We start from the raw sequence: 18,776 nt of genomic DNA, 5'->3' as shown, positions 1-18,776 counted from the left end.
GATAATACTGTTGATATGTCTCATGTCACTTGGCCTGAACAGCAGAAAGCAATATCTTTCAAAAGCAGCTGCTTGCCTCTAACGAGGTTACATCTATGGTTTTGTGCTATGGAAAAATAATGTACAGCAAAAATATTTTTTATTATTGGCAGGGGTATAAACAAGAGTGAGCTTCAGGGAACAGAGAGGCACTTTGGGCTAATAACTAGAAAGTTGTGTTCAGTGGTATCATGGGAATCAGCAAAGGATGGGAGTTAACATGGTGAACAGTATGGGAAGGTGGAGAGATTCATTTTTTCCCTCTTGAGAGTTTGTGTGACACCAGAGCAGGATGCGTTTGGTTATGCCAGACGGGCAGGATGGGAAGGGTTCTGCCTTGTGGGGGGAATTGTTTCTCCATGGAGTAAATCTCAGCTCTGAGATGATGCTCTACGGGCAAGATTTTAGTAAACATTTTGAAAAGCATTCGAAGGTGTCAGGAGCCTAAATTCTTGTGGCAGATGTTACTTAGTCTTTCCAGTCAGTCTTGTGCCATTTCTGTCTGCAGCCCCATGTAAAATCTGACACTACTAAAAGCATCTTTAAGCATGTGCAGCAGTCGTCTGAGCTGCAAGGGCAGCCCAAGGCGATGGCTGTGCTGGCACATGCAGGGACCCTGAGAGGCATTTGGCTTGGATGGGTTTGGCTTGCCAGTGGGAAATTCAATCTGCTTTTGGAGAAGACAGACATTGAGTGGGCTGGAGCTGTATCAAATCTGAGACAATGTCTTCTTTTGTGGCTCATAATTCTTGGTCTCTGTTGTCCTCATCCAACTCCTGCGCACTGTATAGGCAGAAAGATAAAACATTCACTATCTCTGCTGAGTAATTTAACATATTTGAAGTATTTGTGTGTGCACGTACGTATATATTTGTATACATATATAACTGAAAGTAACAAGCAGTGAAGACATCTGAAAATTAACAGACAATTATTGAAACAATTGTGTTGCTTAGGATGAGGCAGTGTTTACTTTCAGCAACAGCATGGGGATCTGTAATCTGCATTTTCCCATGTAAATCACCAGAGTGAGTCTCAGCTGTACCTGCCAGTTACTGGAATAGTTGGTCTGGGGAAGAATCTGCAAATTCCTCTGGTCAGGGTACTTGCCTGGGATGTCAGATCTGGAGAGGAAGACCAGCCTCTGACCACAGGCCTGCTAGAGTGTTCTCGGCATGTTCTGCTCTTCCAGATGTTGGGTGATGCTTCCAGCCACTCTCTGGTGCTTGAAAGTGCTTTTCCCTCCAGACTGAATGAGACATTTTATCTCTATCAAAGCTGAGATCAAGCTGCAAGATATTCCCTTTTTTATTCCCTGGTAGCAGCCCAAACAAGAAGTATTTGCACATCCAAGCCCTAGACTTAGTGGTAGGCACACAAAAATGGACAGAGATAAGGAATCAAACAATTTAGCAGGCAGGGCTGTCCTGGAGCTGTGTCACACCACTTTGCCTGTTTGGACCTCTGGTAAAAAGCCAGTACTTTTGGTGCAAAGGTCAGTGAAAAGAGAGGAAAGCCTCTAGAGGAATGCCATCAGCAGGTCAGGGTAGGACAGTGTCCCGAGGTGTGTTGTGCAGGGATGCACAATGGTGCTTAAATTTAGTTGCAGTGGCCTTAAAGTTTTTTTCTTAGGGAAAATGCTTTAGAAGAGAAGCGCTATCTTAAAACTGTGACAATAAACCCATTTAGGAGGTACATTTGAGGTCAAGTGACAGAAAATTGTGAGGAAATTTGCTAACAGGAGGAAGAGTAGGTGGTAAATGGAAAAGGCTTTTAAGACTATGCCTGGTGGTGTAAAATAATCAGGTTTGTAAGGTCCAACACAAACAGCTCTTTAACTGCACTCAGCTGGTGAAATGCAAATACTCATTGGAAAAACCTACAGCAGCTGTAACCTGCTCAGCCCTTCAGACACTCCTGTGCTTCTCCTCACCAACAGCTCCTTGCTCTGGCAGGATCAAAATCACAGAGAACTAAATGGAGGAATAATATTCACAGAGGAATAAAATGAAGCATTTTTAAGGATGTTTAAGTGTATGAGAATTACTGCCCTCCCATGCGGTCCGTGCCATGAGCTAGACTGCAGAGCTGTGCTTCCTGCAGCCCCAGGGTTAACACGTCTGGATAATACAGCAATGGTCTAAAACATTTCAGATGAACTGGCAAAAGGGAGTTTCCGTTGTGTAGGTGCCTTTGTGCCGCTCCACGTGGACGCAGTCGGAAACTTGAGCGGCGCTGGGTGCTGCTGACCTCCTCTGGCAAAACGCAGCAGATATCGAGGGAAGGTCTGGCTTCAGTAGGGAGACTGGGTTTGTCTCACTGTGGGAGTTAACACTGAGATTCCTAGGGTTGTTGGTAAAGTGAGCTCCTGGTGCTGCGAGGGTGCCCTGCCTTCTCCAGGAAAGGCGGTGTTTTAAAAGAGGTAAGGCTTTTCTACACGTAAATTAGGCTAGTCTTAGTTTTCATGTCATTTTAAATGAAATGTCAGGATTTCTGGTTTCTTCTCAAGTTATCTCAATCAATTATTTTACCCTTCCTGGGAAGGAACTGTGTTTCAACAACAGTCATGTATGCAAAGTACAGGAAAGTAAAAAGCTAAATTACCAGAACAGCTTCGTGAAAGAGAATGTGTGCCAAAATACTTTTGTACCTTTCTATTTTCTATGCTTCCCTTCCATGTGAGAAAGATGTTTATGTGCTAATTACATTCATCTTTTTTTTCATGTGAAAAATGTCACTTATGAACCACTCTGAGCCCTTCCTTGCCCCATAACTCAACTTCTAGTCTTGAAAATGAGCAAACTCTGGTTCTTCTAGCCTGTGCCCAGTTTGTGCTAAATTTTGTATCCATACAGCTCCCAGGGTCAGAAAATCTACAGTACAGGTTTTCTATCCCATGAAAGAATAATCTCCATGGAAAGACAAGGAGTTTCCAGTTGAACATGTTCTTTTATCTTTTTGGAAAGGTTTTGCCTTGGCTGAAGTTTTTGCCTATCTCTAATGTTAGAATAATGGTGATTTGGACAAAACCACTATTCTGCAGGAGTGGGGTCTCAGGATGCAGAGAGGGATCTGCCCCTATGGAAGGAGCCAGATCACTTGGCTTTATTCTCACACTCTTTGGTTACTAGTGTCTGTCGGTGATTCTGCACTGAAGTTTACCATCAAGTTACATATCCACCTGTCAGCAATCTCCTTGTGTATTTTTCACTGCAGTTAGCTAACAGAGAATAGAGAGAGGGATGTTCAATGATTAATTTCTTGCATTCTTTAAAGTCTTCTACCTCAAACTCAGAATACAGGCAATGTGAGTAATTTGTCACATAGAAAATTACTGCTTTACTTTTAGGCATCTCACTGCTGAACATTAAGCCAGCAACTATATAACAGTAAAATATATTAAAAATATAATTAAATAAAAAGGTCATTATCTCACATCCTTAATAAGTAAGACTCACTGAAATTTCTGTTTCTTTAATGGAGGCACGTGCTAGTCCATCATCAGTAAATCTGTAATTGTTTAATAGCTCAAATTCAATCAGCCCTGCAAGCCTCATTTTCTGTAAATTTCTGCTATAAGGGAGCTGTAATTTCACATTTAAATAAGCATTTCATGGGTAATGACTTTAAAATAACAGGAGAACCATAATAGGATCAAAGAGCATAAAGCACAAGGAATACTCTGATACACTGTAAGTTGTAGTGCGTTGGGAGTAGCTAAACCTCGTAGCTTTTGGAGATGCTTTCTAGATTTTTCATGTGATGCCAAGCACCACACTCTCTGTGACTACACCTGCTTACATCTCCTGCAGAGGTCCCAAGCCGTATGTTCTCCTTCCATCTGACATCTCCCAAGCCCAAGATGTGGCTGGTGACCAAACCTCGGCCATGGCTTCTCCACGCTCCTGTCCCACATCCCAGCATGGATCCTGGGCCCCCGGGGCTGAGCTGCTGTGTTATGCTTAGATAAGGAATGAGAGAAGGCTGTGCAGATATGAATCACTCTCTGCTCCCAATAATTACTGTTAAAGCAGTAATACCAGGCACTATTGCATAGAAAACAGACAAGTTTAAGTGCTTTGTGCTTAAGAAATGTTTTCCAGTGCTGCTGGCAGAACATCTGAACTAGTTTTTGTGTCAGTTCTATGAAGCCTGCAGGACAAGTTGCTAAAGTTTACAAAAAACCTCCCCAAGATGTGCAGTAAGAGGCTGTGTTTATTCACTGAACTTCAAACAATGAGAAAGTGACGTAAACCAGCAGGTGGCTGTTTTGTTACGTTGTCTTATTTCAAAAGCCGTTCTCAAATGGTGAGGGCTCAATATAATGTGTTGACTCCTTAATCTGGTATTGGCCCTGCTGTTCTGCCCATGCCTGACACTTTCTCTGATGTGGTTTTAAACCGTGAACCCTGGCACCATTGCTTTTATTAGTCAAATTCCCTATATCTAGCTGCACAGTGCTGGCTATTTGAATTTCAAGTCTTAATTCTGGGTTAGAGGAAGACTCACCTGGAAGAATAATTGTTTAAAGCACAAGGTCAGAAAGGCACAATCTGTGTGATCACAAGATAATGTTTTTCAGAAGCAAGATGCTGAGAAAAGCCTTTAAAAATGGATCTTTGTAGGCCCAGAAGTGTGCAGTCACATTTACAGACATGATCTGTTCCTTGCCAAAGTTCTCACATTTATAGACGTGATCTGTTCCTTGCCAGGCTTTTCCCAGACGTTTTTGTGTGGTTTATCCCTGGCAGGTGCCTGAGCTAGGGCTGTGTGCAGTGCATCCTGCAGAGCAGTGCAGTTGCTGGGGTGCCTGTAGCACCTGCAGCAGGGTGTCAGGGCCATCAGGCTCTCAGTCCCTCAGGGGCTCAGGACTTGCTGCCAGCAGGTGTCAGGCAGCTGAAGACATGGGCAGGGAGGCTGCAGTCAAATCTGGCTGAATGGGAGTGTGAGCACGTAATCTTGTATCTGTGCTGAGTTTCAATTCTGAATTTGAGCAGGAAATTCACAGGAGAAATACTGGTCTTTGGAAAACAAACTCATCAGTTCACTATACACTGGAGTTAAACTGCTGGAGGGGTTATGCTGCATGGAAAACAAATGCGCCTATGCCAGTTAGTCCTCCATTACGTTCTTTGGCTCCAGAGGTCCCTTCCACCTTCAACTATTGCTTGGTTCTGTGAGATACTCAAATTACTCACTATAGCATTCATTCCAGTCTAATTCTGTCTTTTCAATGTCAAGCCCATAATTCACATGTCCACTTCCAGCCTGCGGCTGGGCCACATCCCATGTGCTCAAAGTCTCACTCGACAGAGTCCATGCTCTTGCTCTTGCTCACCAGGTGGAAAACCAGGTGGAAGGCAGAGCTGACAACAGTTGGGGGAATGGGCTCTGTTAGAATGATCTGGGCTAGTCCTTTCCCTTGGCTGCCAGATCTGTGCAGCCTTCGACTTTGGTTTGCCTTATGAAGTGCTGTGTTGGGGCAGTTGTAAAGGAGAGATAATTTTTCACTGTGAAACCACCATTTCCAAATATACTTCAATGCAAATTGCACAGATTAACTGCTTAACATGTGTGTAAACAAGAACTAAGGAAGCACATGACATATGTCAAATGGTTTGAAACCTTATTAATGCAGCCTCATGGTAATGTTGGTGGCACTGCCAAAAACAAGGTTTAAGTTATTGCTAACAGGGAGAATGAGCTTATTGGTGGTTCTGCTGGTTTTAGAAAAGCAATTCCAGTTTCTGTTCGTAGTTTCTGCCTGTTGGATCCAGTAGCTTTAGCTGTTCCTGCCTGACATCATACCAGCTGTTGTGATATAAACTCTATTTCCATCAAAGTAAAGGCATTTCTTGTGTTAGGGGTATAAATGCAGCGTAATTCTATACACAGTTACAACTATTTGAGTTAACAGACTGTTTCCCTGCTTATATTCATTCTTGAAAGAAGTTGCTATGAGAAGGTTTGTACTTAAAAATCCCATTTGTTAGCTCTGGTTAAGTACACACAGTAATCCCCATCTACTGTGACACCAGCTCTATTCCAACCTCTTTTACTAATCACCTTGCCTATCAAAGATTATTTTAAAAAGGTGCTGTTATTAAGAAAACAGGTCTGCTGCCAAAGGAGCAGAAATCTCTTCTGCTGTGCAGAAAGACGTCATCACATGACTGTTTTCTTTCTTTTAGTACTTTACAGATTGGTTTTGGAAAGCTTCTCCTCTGTCAATAGTCTCTATCATGTCCTTTACCTAGGCAACCTTTACCTCAGTAATGATTCATTCTAATCTTCATTTTAATTTCTACTAATTCTTTTAAATTTCTTGAATCACTGCTGCCTGGTCCTTTCTCCCAACAGCCTGAGATGCCCTATGAAATCTGACCCCTGTATTTAGGAATTTTTTTATTGTTGTGAAGGCTGCCAAGTGAATGGATGTAGGCTTGCTACAACTACGGCCTGGCATCTATAAGGTCTAAATAAGAGGTTTTGTAAGACTTATAGGAAGTGTGATGTGCTGCAAGTGAGAAAAGGAGGCAGTGTGACACTGGCTCTCAGCCCACCCCACTGTCCAAGGAGTAGTGCTGGTCTCAGGCCATGCTGTCAGGATATCCCATGTTTTAAGGAGCACAGCTTCACGCAAATGTAATGATCTCATGCAGTCACAGGGATGAGAGTCAAGTCCTGGGAATAATCCAAACCCTGAGCCTTTTTTATTCTCACTGCCCAGGCTGGGCCTCATGCTCTTGCTCCCACTAGGGTGAGACATCTCCAGTCTAATGGTTTACTGTTGTGTCCTGCTGCAGGAACATGCCTATGCATCACAACCTAGTAATATCTGCTCCTGCTATAGGTGCATTTTGCCTTCCAGTGGGCTCAGATGCTCCTTTCCCAAAAGCCTGGCATTTGCTACAAGTGACCCTGTGGTAGGGCCTACTTCTGGCTGGAGACCAGGGACACGTGTTCGGGAAGGAGTGTTGTGCTTCTGAACCAGCCCATTTGCTGTCAGCCACCAGCAGAACGATTAGAATTGCGTTGCTGTTACAGGGCACATTCGTTGCTTTCCTTTGGGATTAAGCAAACATTTCTCTGCCTGACGTTAATTGCTGTTGAGGCAATAATTTCACTTGCTCAAACCCTTGTCAAATTCCTGACATTAAAATTTTAAGTTATAATTGAGATGAAATAAAGAAATCGCATGACACCTCTCATAGCCCCATTATTTCATGCTGATTAATGTTGCTGCAAACGTCTTGTTGAAGTTGCTGAGCTGAGAGGACCCGAGGTTAGGTCTTAGCCTCTGTCCCTCCCTCCCCAGGAGCCTACTGCCTTTTTCAGTGTAAGAAATTACATTTGATATTTTGAAAAAAATGTGGTTTAGTTTTGAATTTGTTTTACATTGTGCTCCAAACAAACCACCCACCGTCTCTACTCCCCTGGCCTGGCTTTGCCAGGGAGGTGTCAGAGATGCCTCAACAGGGCGGAAATGATCTAAGATGTAAAAATCTGCACATTAGTGTTCTCGATGGCCAGTTCTTCACATCCCCATAAATGTTTACAACTCCATAGTGCAGCACACGTGTAAATTGCTCTTGAATTTGTATCAGCTGATTAAGAGATGAAAACAAATTGTGGCTACTGAGGTTCACTGTGTAAACCTGAGGAACATGAAATGGGAGGTTAATGGGGTCTTCACTTTGGCTTATTCAGCCTCTGCTGAGGGTTGTAAATCCAGAGCTTATGGAAAGGAACTGTTTGCTAACAGGTAGACTTAAAATAATGTATATATAGAAAAAAGATAAGTATGAAAAGTGCGGTCTAGTGTTATCCATGTCTGAAGCTACACTGGGCATTTTTTGTTCTTGGAGGAAAGGAGTGCACATTGCTTCCCACATACAATATAGAGATTGGGAAATTTCTGTGAATTTGCTGGTTCTGAGAAAAGCTGTAAATTGGTTAATAATCTTGTTAGGACAGATATTTTAAAAAATCATCATTATTGCTGCTCTTTGAACGACACAGACCTGGCCAACGCTGGTCATCAATACAAGAAGAGATAGCACTAGCCAGACGCACTGAGCCTGGGTTCATCACGAGCCTCTGATCCCTTGTATAGTTTAGTGTTGATACTGTGGTGTCTTGCTGAGGCAGTCAAATCCTGCAAATAACATTTTCTTAAATTGCTCTGCAAATTTGAAATTACTCTTGAAGTCTTGAAGGTTTTTGTGAAAGCTGAGCCATTCTTCATGGATTCGTGTTCTCCATAAATTAGGGTGCAGCTCAAGAGGGCACTTCATTAATGCCTCAGTCACACATTTTTTCACGTGGGATGTTTTCAATGAAAATGTCATGGATTCAAAGAGTTGTGTTTGATTAAGTTAGAACAGAACTCTTCAATGACATCACTGAAAATATATAGTCTTTAAAAGAGGCAGGCCCTGCTGGAAGGCTCTGCGCTTTCCATGTGTGAGAGGTGTTTCTGTCCTTTGTAGTTTCAGTACTGGCACACTGATGAACTGGACTCTGCGAGGTTCCCAGGCACTACCCAGAATCAAGAAGGTAGCTCCCACAGAGAACTTGTGCCATGAGCACCAGCAGTTTCCATTTTCAGAGGCATAAGGTGTTCTAGCACGTCACTCATTTAAGACAATTTCCCAAAGGGATGTTCTGTGTGTGTATGTGTGCACAGCTATGAAGCTGGACACGTGAGCTTCCATCCCCTCCTAGCCATGTTCTGCAGCCCTGGTACTATCCTGGTAATGTTCCTTGAACTGAGAACCCTTGCTCTTCCCTGATGAGCTGTCAGGGAATCTGTTCTCAGTATAGTTTTGATTGCCAGGAAAACAACCAATTTGATTCTCCCTTATGCTTCAATTGCCTGTTAAATTCACCTTGGGCAGATAACATCACAGATTGTAAAGGTGTGTTAAAAAATTTGAAATGTTACTTCCTACAAAAAAAAATCAAACCATCGATTGTCTTCCTGATTTAGATTTGAGACACTCATCAAAAAACCATCAGAGCTGGTTTGATGCTGCCGGCAGGTTTGCACAACTCTTTTTTTGGTTCTGGTTTTGCATACAGAATCAGATCCAAGCAGCTGTGTCCTGCAACCTGGCAGCACACCAGGGCGTCCTTAGACAGGCTGGGATGCTATGCTACATGATGCTGACATCAATAGCTTTCACCCCTTATATTACCAAGGCATTGCAGTATTTGACAAGATGTGAGTTATAGGTACTTTTACAAAACAAATCCATATTTTTCTTGGCTCTGGCACTGTATTGAGAGATAATGCTGGGGAGGAGCTACTGCATTCTGAGGCTTGGAAACAGAGCACAAGGATTAGTAGTGGCTGATTGTGTTACCATTAAATGTAGCTACTGTTCCATGTCGGGGTTGAAGAAGAGTGAATAACATGTTCTCTTCAAGAGCAGGCTGCTGTGGCTGCAACCCTGGGCAACAAGGTGTGAGTGTAGAGGTACTGTGATACAATTTCAAGAGAGATTGTTTTGTATTTATGTGGCAAACAGAATTTTAATGTCACACTGTTGTGTGGGGAAAATTTCAGATTTTACCAGCTACTTTTGATCTTTTGGTAGACCTGCTGGCTGAAGTCGAATGTAAAGGGGTAGATGCCATTGGGAATCTAACAGCAAACCAGGAACTTCTATGACCCTCTCTATTGTAGCAAGTTTAAGAAAGTGAACCCAGCATGTTGGAGCTGGAGATGACTACTTTGCCACGATGGTCTTTTCCTCCATATAAAGGAGAGCTCCTCTATAAAGGAAAGTTGCTTTGCAGCAGAATGTAGTAGCAAGTGTTTGAAACATTTTGAAAATATACACATACTCACTTTGAAATTTCAGATCAAAATAACAGATGTAAAATACATGTTACAGTGCTTTTTATCAGACAATAGTTTAGCAACATTATCAGCTCAAAAAATTCAAATCAGTAACATGTTAGGAAATGAACTCTAGAGACTGAAGACCATTTTGATAATTGCTAACGCAGTGATGATTTCCTGTCTAAAGTCAAAGTGATCAATAACTCCAGCTGGAAAGAAAACCCTTTAGAGGAAAGAGAACTCATGTCAGAGGAACTCACTGGACTGTTTAAGTAACAATATTTTTATAAATCCAACAAACAAGCTATTCCCAATCTGTTAAGCAACATTCCTCCACTACAGGTCAGGTACAGCAGAAATTAATTTAGCTCAGTAATGCTAACTTGTAGCATTGTAGAACCATTCACAGCATTACAGAATTATTTTGTAACACTTCCCATTCCAGCCTAGCTCTCCACAGGGCAGTTTACAAAGGAGGATCACAGACTCACTGTCACTACAAGGAATGCTTTGGAAAACCCCAGGTAGAATTCATCCTGTGTGGTTGGATAGAACCATAAAGTCATTTAGGTTGTAAAAGAACTTTAAGATAATCAAGTCCAACCGTTCTGCCAGCACTGCCAAGGTCATCAGTAAATCCTATCCCAACGTGCCACATTCACATGTCTTTTAAATCCCTCCAGGGATGGTGACTCCACCCCTGCCCTGGTCAGCTGGTTCCAATGGCTGGCCACCCTTTTAGTGGAGAAGTTTTTCCCGGTATCCAATCTAAGCCTTCTCTGGTGCAATTTAAGGCATTTCCTTTTGTCCAGTCACTTGTCCAGACTCCAGTCAGGACAGGAGACTGGCTGAGTCCAGGCAGACAATATCCACAGCCTCCCCATGTAATAGGAGGTGATAAGGTCAAGCAGGACCTTCCTTTCATAAAGTCATGCTGACAGGTGTTTCCCTTCTGTATCAACTGTAATGAGAAGGGTTTATCCATCTCAGCAGATCTATGTCTTTGTGAAATACAGTCATAAATGAGTATCACCTTGGCCTGACTAAAGCCAGATAGTGTGAAGTGGCCAGACAAATCTGTAGGTCAACAAATAGTTAGAGCAATGATGTCATAGTCAAGGGTGATACTCAGACCATGGGACTCGCTCTGCCCAGGTCTGGTCTATTCAGGGCTGAGGGGGTCTATCTGACCAAGAAGAGAATAAGTATCTTTGGTCTGGGACTTTCCAGATGAGTGAAGGTGCTGAAAACTAGATTTAAACTGGGTTTGAGAAGATTTCTATGTGTGCTTCTGTGCACTAGCCTGCTCAAAGTAGGGAGCACGAGCATTGAATTTCATCAACTGCCACTGGGAATGATTCTGCTGCATTTGCTTTAGCCAAGCATGTCTCTAATGCTTCAAAAATGGGTCATCTTGGTTTTTCCCTCTGATCTCACAGGTTCTTTTCTCACCGTGCAAATATTGATCTGGAATTAGCATAGGCCTAGTCCTGCTCCCACAGATCTTGCAGAATAATTCAGAAGAAGTGCATTTAATGGTTGTTTTGACTACCTCATTCTTAATGTGAAATGACAGTTCTTCTTAATGAGTGCTATCAAATCACTGGCTTTGCATAAAATGCCTTATCCCTATGGAGGGGTATTAATCTATGCCTAGCACCTGAAACAGGATTTTAAATTTAAAAGCTGTATCCAGATCTCTATATTTAGCTCTTCCTGTTTCAGAGATATTCAACTTGCAAATCCCTATGCTACTATTTTATATAAATCCTATTTTAGGTATTTGCATTTCAAATTTGGCTGGACTTATGCAAAAGGCTCTGCCTACTGTAAGGCAGCTTGGTTTGGAGACAGAAGAGTAGAAATGCCTCCCAGTGAAAAGTAGCAACCAGTAGTTCAATGCATGTTCCAAAAAATGTGCAAGAGATGATCACATCTCAGAGTGCTGTTTTCCCACTGTGACTAATGCACCATTCCAGCCCCCCCCAGCCATCCTTGCCAGTGAAAAGCACTGTAATTCAAGCATGGAGCTATACCCACAGATAGGGATGCCAAGAACACTTAGCAACCTATGATTCAGTCCAGCAGATTAAGATAATGCATTCTATCCATGAGGAAAAATATGCTTTTAGTGTACTACTAATGTTTTTCTTTCTGAAAGGGAGGAAATTTTCTGTACAGGGTTCTCCTCTCCTCTGCAAAGACAGTAATTCCAAGAGCGTGCACCCAGCCCAGCCAGTCCTTGGGGTCAATGAACTTGGACAAAACCGCTTCACTTCTTACTCCTGCATGAGCCACGGAGACCTCAGCTTAGCTAAAGAGTGCTCACCCATTCTTGATCATATGCAGTGATCTTTCTTGCAGCAGGGCTGGTTTCTGTCTCTGATAGAGGAGGAGCACTTCTAACATTGCTAGGAAGCAGGGGGTCTATGGGATGCTTCCTAATATCACTGCAACAGGGAGAATCTGCAGAGACCCTGCAAAAGGAAGAGCATTTGCATGGAAGTTACTGATCACTGCAACACCCTCCTTCTCTGGGAAAACAAATGGATATAGCTGCAGGTGAAACCTGAGGGAGCCTGAGGTACTTTATAGCTGTAGTTTATGAAAATCAGCATCCAAAGAACAGCTATCAGGGAATCTGTCTTCTGGTTGCAAGGCCTCGTGATATGGCTGGACATGCTGTGGGACACGAAAAGAGAGAAAGAGGGCACCTACTGCCAGCTGTCCTTCTAGCCCTAGAGAAGGAGGGAAGCCAGTCTCTGCTCTTTTCACCACCTGGAATAAGACCAGGCTGTTGACCGAGTTTGCAGGGACAGCTTAGTTGGAGTACAAAACACTCTCATGCTGACCTGAAGATCTAGAGCAGCAGAGTCTATCAGCTTGGACAGGACCCATAAAACCTATTCTAGTGGTAGGTTTTTCCAATTTTTTCTCTTTGTGAAGATCTTTCAGAGCTGGACAAGGAGAGGACTAGTGGGCTGTATACAGTGGGGGAACAAAAGCCTGTTCAGGAAACTTGCCAGTCTGACTAATGAGACTCTCTGGCTGTCACACTTCCAATGCCAGAGACTTCTACTGCTGGTACCAAAGCCCCTTCACAGCAGTGGCTCTGGTGAGCCCATGTGTGCCTTGCTCCTACACACCCCCTCACACGCAGGGAGACCAGGTTCCTCACTGGTTCCAGCCCAGATTTCCCATGGCAAGGTCTCAGATGTCTCGTTCCCTAAAGCCATTTATTCCTGATGCAGTAACACAGAAACAGCTTGAGCTGGTGCCTCTGAGGATGGACCCCTGACAAAGGAAGCCCTGGGCTGATATCCCCCCTACGTTGCAAATGGACAAAATTCTCAATCTTCCTCCTGAGCCCTCAGCTCCTGTTGTGCCTCCCGGTGTCCCTCACCCAGCTGTGCCACCACTCTTTGTGCCCTTGCTTGGCACAAAGCAAGTTCATGGGATCTCATCTCTCTGGGCTCCCACCCAGAGCTCAACTTGCATTTCAGCTTGCATTTTGCACTGCAGCTACAAACAAACTACTGCACTAGATGTGTTCCTCAGTGATCCTCTTCAGGCACCAGGTCAGCATCCCATTCCTCCAGACATCAGAGAGGTGGTGGCTCTCAGGAGAAATAATGGTAAAAGTGGGCTCAGGTCACATGACTTACATTAGAAGGTTGGGTGATAATGAAAAGGGTCTACCATGGGATTTTGGTTCATCACAGAAAACATCCATCCTCTAGTTTGGTGGATGATTTTCAGCTTACTGTGAAACCAGCAGGCTTTCATGATGAGAGCAACTTGTGAGCTGTGTATTCAGTGAGCTGTGCTGAGGATCCAAAACACATCCAAAAAGCAGTAGCAGCAGCTGAAATACCTGCCTCATGAAGGATAAACTGACAATATCATAGAGTGAAGATGCCAGAGGAATCAGGGCTGTAGGATGTGAGGTTGGAGCTCAATGTCTGACACTCCAGGTGAGTGGCTTTGCCCTCCAGGATGGCAGGGCAGAACAGAGTGCTGTTCGTGGCCCATCAGCTTGCAGGCACTGACCACTGGACAAATACTGAGAGGAACATGACTGTTAAATTCTGTCCTAACCAAAATTTTACTGAAGGTCTAGGATGGGTGAGCCACTACTTTGGGGAAAATGGTAAAAGTACAAAGATTGATGCAGCCAATTTTGTCCTCCAACATAATTTCAAAATGGAAGCCAGAACACAGGAACATTTTATATTTGTTTTTATTTTTAAGTTGGCATTAGCTATTGAATTTGGTGCTGGTCAGGAATAGGCTAGATTGACCCCAACCTAGTAAATATAAATATATTTTCATTTGTCTTTTTTTTTTGCCTGTGACTTCTGAAGCATTGGTAATTTTAAGGCTTTCTGGAAAAAAAAAAAAAAAAAAGTTGGCCTCCATCCAGGCAAAGAGAGAACAGCTTGAATTTCATGTTTTCCAACTAAGGGAATTAGTGAGTCCTTCCACTCCCGAGTCAGCTTTGGGGGTGGGCTGCTGTAATACACAGGTAGGATATTCAGGTTGCTCCCCTTTATTGTGTGCTTTGTCACACTGAGAAGCATGGTTCATTCTTGTGAGCTGTATTTCTCAAAATAGCAGAGAGAATCTTTTGGCCTCAATTTGCACACAGAAGTTGAACTGAGAGTGCTGAGGACCAGCTGTTTTCTCATTCTATTGCCCAGCTACCTCTGCTGTCTCTGTCTGCCTGGCACGAACATTTCTCTCATTTTGTCCCTGCGGCAACCGTCAACTGCTGGGGTCAGTCCTTGAGAGCTGTCACTTCATTTTGTGAAGCTGCAAGTCGTTTTCCACATTCCTTCACATGCAGTTGTTTTCACTGATTGCATCCAGCCATCCGTAGCAATGGCCTTTTAGGGCAGGAGGTCTGTGCTAAGTTTCCACCCCTGGCAGAGTGATGCTCCCCCTGAGGCCATGTGCTGGCTTGGCTGGGCAGTGTCCATGTGCCAGTCATGGGTCAGGATGCTGTGGGGTCCTTGGGGAAAAAGGACACTGAGTGCCCTACACCCAGTCACGAGTGAGGAGCACTGGGATGGCCTTGGTGTTTGGTCACTTGAATTGTATCTACAGAGTGTTGTAAAGTAATCTTACTGACATGAACACTTAAAATCAGGGAATGATTCAGCTACTACACAGTAACTTGAGATAAAAAATGGAAATTAAACCCCCAGAAAATTCTCATTTACTGCAAACTCCTGAATTTTGTACATGTACATCCTCAAGAGGAGTTTTAATACTTCTTCTCACCTTGATGCTCTTATGACAGAACACTTTACAGCATCTGAGCTGCTCAAGAGCATGAAATGGGGTTGGTCTTTGGGGTTGTAGAAAACGCAAAGTGAAAATGAATTCACTGAAGATCCGTTAGTTCCTATAAGTCTCTATAAAGATGCCTCTCAGTCTGTTAAGATTATCAGCTGCTGTGTCAACAGCCTGTGATAACACAGGAAATGATAAAAAGGCGGTAAAAGATCTCAGGCTACTTATTAAAACTTCTTTAACTGTGACACAAAACCAAGGGAGCAATATACTCAGAGGAGAATTTCCCAGTTTCTCTGAAGCACAAACATCACTGTAGATTGAGCTGTGTTTGGTGCGTGGATAAAAGAAAAAGTCAGGGGTTATTTTGTTGTTTTTTCTGGGGTTTTAATGTTTCTTATAAAAAATATTTTTTTAAAAAGAACATGAAAAGCATCAGGTAACTAGCTTTTGTTCCTTGTCTTTGTGACTGGAGTCTTCTCAGTTGTTGAAAATATCTGAGAATGATTATAGAAAATGTACCTTTAAAACCTGTAACAGAAAGTCATATTGAGTCTCCTGTAAAAGCAATTGTTACCATCTATATTGTGAAAAGGACTGAGTGAAAGAAAAGTAAGAGTCATAGCTCTGGCCTTGCCCAGCTGTTCTTTGGTCAGCTGAAGACCTGAGGAATCCCATCTCCACAGCTCCCCAGATGCACCTTCATGCTTTTAAGAAGCATTCTGTACTGCAGCATTGACGTTGATACAGCAATGGTGTTGCAGGCACAGTTCAATTGGATTTCACTATGATTGTAGGGAATTGCCTTTGGTGTGGTCCCTCCTTCTTCTCCCCTATCCACCATCTCAATCCAAGGAAGAGGAGTTTCCCTGGGGTAAGGAAAGGGTAAGAAGATGAAAAAGATGAAAAGAATTAGTTTGTATGTTGGGTTAGTTGAATGAAAGTAATATTAAGGACAGCTTTAAAACCACAAATCTGGGAGCTGTGTGGTTTTGCTTGGAATAGAACTTACGGATGGGTAGTCTAAAAGATGTTTTGCCCTAACAGTTACAAAAGCTGTAGCTCTTGCAATTTAACCACTCACTTTTAGGAAGATCTTACTTTCACTCAGTTTTCTGTTAGCCATCATTGCAGCATCTCCAGACCTTTCTCAAATCAGTAATTAGGCATGTGCTTAGGTCTCATAGCTAGAAGCTAAGTGTATACTTGAGCACTCAGAATACACATGGGAATATCCATATGCTTGAATGCTTTTTTGAATGGGATTAACCATGTGGAATAATAAAACTCATCTCCAGATTGATAATTTGTTCGGTAGCTGCCATCAAAGAGGACTTCATGGGGTTGCTGTAAGATTAACTGTGAATCCCTGTGTCCCTAGTGTATCACAAGCCCCCTGAGATGGACTGCCTGGGTGGTATCTTCTTCTTTTTCATGTGCCAGAGCAGCTTGTGGCACTGGCCAAGCACAGTTTGCATATACATGTGCAGGGCACTAAAATATCACATTACTCTGTGTATCTATATCTAAGATAGCAGTTTTAAATTCTTATAAACGTTATGTATTGTTATTAATGTTCTGCTCTCCCAAAAGGAGAGAAAAACACTCTTCAGAATACTCCTTAGGAAGGGACCAATGAATATTTCTAACAGTCTGGATTTGGGTGTCATTCCAGTGCTGTACTGGAAAAAGAGAACATGGAGCAAAAGCCATAAAGGGACCTTGGGAGTGCTGCCAGCTGCTGACACAAATGGTCTCTTCAAATATTTCTTTTCTTCCTACATCCTCATCTTCAAGAGCTATCCTTTCATCTCTTGGTGGCCTGATTCAGTACACATCTACATCAACCAACACTTGTAACATGTCAGTATACTCTCCATAGACCCTTCTTTCGCCCTAATCCTTTTCCTTCCATGACCACTACTCTGTATGCACTAGAAGAAGATTTGACTTAAATCCTGCAACTGCCAGTGACCAGCGTGGTATAGGAAGTGTCCTGTGGCTGGGACAGGCACTGTGACATTCTTAAAATCTCTCAGCAGCCCATTGCCTGTTGCTACTTTTAAGGGCAAAAATTCAGTAATGCAAATAAGATGGAATGCTTATGACTATAAATGCATGTTTTGACATGCATTAACTTTATTTAAATGAAAGTTATAAATGCTTAGACTTTAAGGCTGGCAAGGCTGTGGTGTGAAACAAGCCTTAAAGGATGCTCTTGGCTGATCTCCCTGAGCCACAGGCCAGCCAGCCTTGGCTGCTCCTGCTTGGTGGCACCCAGAGCTATGCGGGGCTAAATTCTGCCTTTTAGTTCTTTCTGGCCATTATCTGGGCTTGCGTTGGCTGGAGACTAGGAAAAGAAATAAAACAGTAGCTAAAAGAGAGAGCCCTTGTATGCCCTACCTGCTGCTTCCTTGGCTCTGGCTTCTCTATCCCTCTCTCTGGCTTCTGCCTGTTGTGACTATGCCGAGCCCATCTGATATTTCTCTCTGCTGTCATCCACTGAGGCAAACTGGTGGGGGTGTGTGTTGAGGGCTGGGCCACAAGTACAAGTTTCTGTAGGAAGAAAAATAAGGTTTTTCAAAGACTCCACATACAAAGACCCAAGTTTATTTGTGCAGCAAAATAATGTTAATGTAGGGTTGCCCAGATAGTCCCTTTGAAATTTTGAGTGTTAATGTGCAAAGTCAGTAAAGCCCAAATTGGGTTCATTTATGCAGCAGGAAGGGAGGAGAATTCCTCATAATCTAACCTAAAGCCGTACAGTTATCACCTTTTTTTTTTTTTTTCTTTCCTCACGCAATTCTCATTCCCTGCATTTGTGGGCTGCCAGGAGGGCACAGTATGCGGGGCTCCTGTGTGTGTGACACGGTGACAGCAGGTGGCAGCAGGATCCCGCCGGCTCCCGGCGTTAACCCATCCCCCGGGAACGGGCTGGGAGCCTCAGCAGCCTGGGCAGGTGCGGGTGGAGCGGCGAGAGCTGCAGGCGCCTCTTTGCTGCACAGCGCGCTGAGCTCGTCCTTGCCTCTGGACACCGGGAATGTGCGGGCATTCCCGCTGGATCTGCACTGACCGGCAGCGCTGGACACCCAACCAGCCTGGTGCTGTCACAGCGGCACGGAAACGCAGTTCGGAAGGAATGGCATTTCCGGGCGCAGCCTGACTGTGGCTCTTTACTTTTGCCTCCTGACACTGGCACCAGTGCCACTAGGTGGGGATAAGAGCCTTTTTAGGCTGAAGTTAGATATTCCTTCCCGGTCACTTGCTCCGGACGGACCCTCCAGCAGTGTTTACTGCAGCCCATGTGGGTCGGGGTGTCTGGTGGCCAGTGTCCGGTGGTCGGGGTGTCCGGTGGTGCTCCCTGTCACAGCTCTGCCCCAGGAACCTGTCTGACAGACCATGCTCCAACAGGCTTTTCCAGTTGTCTCTTGAAAGCAGTTCTTGCATCACCAGTGTGGTGGCAGATTGTTTAAGTGCATTAATTAAACTCGATTGGTGGTTGGGGAAGGCAAAAGAATAACATAAATTTCTCTGTGTCACCTTTAGTCCATCCTTGAGATGAGTGGCTCAGCACAGCTCTCAAGACAGGGCT

General features: G+C 43.6%; 1 protein-coding gene across 13 annotated transcripts in view; it reads left to right on the top strand.

The window, feature by feature from the left end:
* Positions 1-18,776, top strand: part of KCNIP1 (potassium voltage-gated channel interacting protein 1) — a 291,334-nt gene that overhangs the window by 165,238 nt on the left and 107,320 nt on the right. The window contains exon 1 of one of the 13 annotated variants that reach the window (XM_069029346.1): positions 1,972-2,461. The exons of the other annotated variants lie outside the window; for them this stretch is intronic. The gene's annotated coding sequence lies outside the window, so the exon portion shown is untranslated. Of the gene's footprint in view, positions 1-1,971; positions 2,462-18,776 lie in introns of those variants that run through there. 13 annotated transcript variants of the gene reach the window in all.

Source organism: Aphelocoma coerulescens, chromosome 13 (genome assembly GCF_041296385.1).
Source record: "Aphelocoma coerulescens isolate FSJ_1873_10779 chromosome 13, UR_Acoe_1.0, whole genome shotgun sequence".
NCBI classification, from domain to species: domain Eukaryota; kingdom Metazoa; phylum Chordata; class Aves; order Passeriformes; family Corvidae; genus Aphelocoma; species Aphelocoma coerulescens.
Note: the sequence above shows the minus strand (reverse complement) of the source record. Positions and strands in the feature narration are given on the sequence as shown.